This window comes from Dendroctonus ponderosae, unplaced genomic scaffold (genome assembly GCF_020466585.1).
Source record: "Dendroctonus ponderosae isolate FM_Combo_2020 unplaced genomic scaffold, Dpon_F_20191213v2 Dpon_F_20191213_1, whole genome shotgun sequence".
Taxonomy (NCBI): Eukaryota; Metazoa; Arthropoda; class Insecta; order Coleoptera; family Curculionidae; genus Dendroctonus; species Dendroctonus ponderosae.
Window position 1 is genome coordinate 31138732 of NW_026017110.1, and position 3639 is coordinate 31142370.

General features: G+C 31.4%; 1 protein-coding gene across 2 annotated transcripts in view; it reads right to left on the reverse strand.

Moving 5' to 3' along the window:
- The window catches only part of LOC109540802 (breast carcinoma-amplified sequence 3 homolog), a 49942-nt gene that overhangs the window by 7055 nt on the left and 39248 nt on the right, over nucleotides 1-3639 (reverse strand). The window lies entirely within an intron of this gene.

Genomic DNA, 3639 nt, shown 5'->3' on the forward strand with positions numbered 1-3639 from the left:
AAACCCTCGTTATTACATGTTACATACAGTGTTTTCTACGTAAGTTCGCATCATATGGGCAACTTTTTATGATACAGTTTAGAAAAGAAAGATATTCTTCAATAAGTTCTGCTTGGATCAAACCCTAAAACGCAATCATCAGATTTTTTTCGATTCGTATTCGAGGTATATTAGAAAATATGATTTTTGCTCAATAATAAAGCACCTTCAATTTTGATATCGAAAATTTTTCAAAAAAAGTACTATTCGTACTCGCTCAGACTAACTGGTAACTAAAGTAACTAGTAATCGGATCCAGTAATCAGTACTAGTACGTACCGATACGATTACAGAAAAACTTAGAGGAAAACCGCCACATAGAGTAATAAAAGGATTCCATGGACAAAACAACAAAATACTGTGCAATATTTACCTAATACGGTTATCCAGAGTGTCAATTTGAAAGCTTCCCACCCTTTTTACAATCTACAATTTGATTTGTAAGACGGACACGTTAAATTAACATTTTTAGCCTCCTTGTTTCAACCCCCTAGCAGGGGTAGATGTCACCCTTAGAATCTTAAATGGGAAGGGGGGTCAAGCGGCACATCGTTTTAAAGGGCGTTCAATTACCTTTATATTAGTTACTACGTAGTTGCTTTTTGTCCAGAGGTTTCCGAATAATCGCGTGTTGGGGTCCTTGACTTGTTTTGTGCTACTCTACACTCCCATGTTCTGTGTCAATAAGGTTGTGAATCACCCTGTATATCATCACTATTTCTACTATCATTGCACATTTTTAATGAAAATTTTAAAAAGTAACATGTTACTTTTGGAACCGCATATTAAAACCTATTACCAAAGTTAAACTGGATTGGACCTGTTACAGAAAAATAACCGTTTATCACACCTCTAGAACTAATATGCTCGAAATATGTCCTGGGAGTGCTTGCTTGTGACATCCAAAATCCTACACTTATTCTATGTATTTATAATTGAGCAATCAGTAAATAAACTTTTTCCAATCCCAATAGCTGACATTAGGAAACATACAGTACCCTTTAAGCGCTTCAAATTTTCAAGCCTGGAATTTTGTGATATTGTTGTGCTTGCCTCGAAGTACTAGCTATAATTCACTACTTGTTTTTTACAAGTATCCGTAGGAGTACAAGGAAAAATCGAAATCCCGAGAACGGTGAAAAGAGTGAGACTGGCCGCGCTAGATATCGAGGAGTTTTTAGGGCATCTAAACCAAAAAACGTTTCTGAGACCTTTATTTTGCACTATGGAAAACGTACAACTTCATCCCTATACACTGGGCAAACTTTTAATGAAAACGTGGCATTTATTACGCAACACTGGCTAATAAATCATTCTCTTCTTGCAATACGTGCCTAAATAAATTAAAAATAAGGTCTACTTTAGATTTGTGCGACTTTGTCTAGTCTATATTATAATAAATACATGGTCTCTTAAGCAGTGGTTCATGTCAAGATCGCCAGGGATTCATGGCAAGCATGCCTACTATAATTTATTAATATAACAATTAATGGCAAAATGTAGAAGAGCTTTCCCCAAATCCTTTAGCTATATTTATTATTATTTTATATTCTCCAGCTTTGTTTTCCTGTAATTATTTCCCACATTTTGAAAGTGGTTTGCGAATACAAAAATGTTAAGAAATCCTCCCAGGGAATCAAAGTTTTATGAATTTTGGAAACTAAATAATAACATTTTAGCAAGATAATAATGAAAATTACATTTTTTAATTGCACTATAGACTTTTAAAATGTTATATTTCTTTGGCAATAAAAATAAAACTATATAGAATACATTAATTACTTTTTAAGAACATTAATGTTATAATTTTATTTCAATTATAGGATTTGCAATAAAGCAGGCTGGTTAATGTTCGCTAAGAGAGGTAAAAGCATTTAAAATTTGCCTATTAGTCATTTGGGATGCAAGAGGTATTGAATGAGTCACTTTTCATTAAACAAAACGTAGATATCTATATCCACAAACTTGTAGTTTTAATTCCGGTACATTACATACGCAAGAATTTAATAAACAAGGATATGTCTAAAATGTTAAAATAGGAACAGGAAGCTCATATGTTCAAATCCAATGGCCAGCACTCTTGGCCAAGGAGTGGCAGATAGGTCTTGAGAGCGTGCAGAACTGTTTGAACCAGTTGCGATGTGCACTTTCGATTGTCTAAATACTTGTTAGTCATTAATTTAAATGTGTGTAAATAGCTAGGATGTTATTGATATTTAAAGACTGTTGGATATTGTACATTGAAATGCATGCGTTACCAGTTCTTCACATTATTTGTTTCATCGTACGTTGGAACTCGTAACTAGATCTATCGAAAATTATTTGTTTTTACCTTTTGATAAAGAGTTCGTTCCTTAAAAACAGAGTACTTAAACAAGAGTACACCTTATCAATCTCTAATAGAAGACGTGATGAATTCTGTCTTTTTAAACGGCCCAAATTTTGTGGCTACGAAATAATCATTTTTTTAAATTATCCGCCGAGAACAAAGCATAACTATTTTCGGTCAGATTGTCGGGATAAAGTTTGGAGAAAAAAATACAGTATTAAAAATGGAAAATATTTGTTCTACAATGATGGAGACGAGAATTCTTTATGGGGGGGTGCATGTCATCCAATGAAACAGACAATTTAGTTTTCATTGACGGTGTTATAGACTACTATGTCTTTTTAAATATTCAACTGTACAAAATATCAGACTGTAATAAAGTTACAATAGTTCCTAAGCAATGTATAGATACTTTTTGTATATAACTTCTCGTTGCTAATATCATTTTCATTTTTATTGTTCAAATAAAGTGTTTTAAACTATTTCACATTTAATGCAATTACTTGTAAGGAGACCAATGAAACTTATATTTAAATCTTCGACTTTAAAAAGTCTAATTAAATTTCAATAAAATAGCAAACTCAAGCTATATATGTTTAGATGAAACAGCTTTGTCGTGTTTAATTTCTGAGTAAGTTACTTGATTGTATGTATTTATTACAAAATCGCGCAAATCGTGCTCATCGTTTTAAAATTATTTACACAATGTAATATTACTAAATGACTAAAATTCATTATATACAATTAAACTTACTTAAGAACATTTGTCGCTTTATACTCGAACGTTAACATTCAAGAACGCACAAACGTTATATATTACAATTAATTACAACATAAATCTTACTGATATCAAATCAATAAGAAAATAATATATACAAAATCTGCTGCGACACGAAAAAGCTCACAAAGGTAAAATGATAAGCATTTATCACGGATTAAAATAAAACGATTTAATAAATGTTTTGCAATAAAGCAAATAAAAGTTATTGCAACCCAACTATGATATGAGAACACTCTTTAACAAGTCGCTTCGAGAAATACAAACGCCAATTACATCTAAAGTTGTCGATTCTAAATAAAAATGCGCCCATTATAAATAAATGTTTTCCAATATTTCCATACAAAGACTGACTTATCAGATTTCTGGACCACTGGACTTTTTGAAAATTCAGTACTATAGAACTATTAATCTACATGTAAGTAGACCAAATATTTTTTATACTCTGTTACTAAATAGTGTATTATTTTTATATAAATAATTTATCAAAATA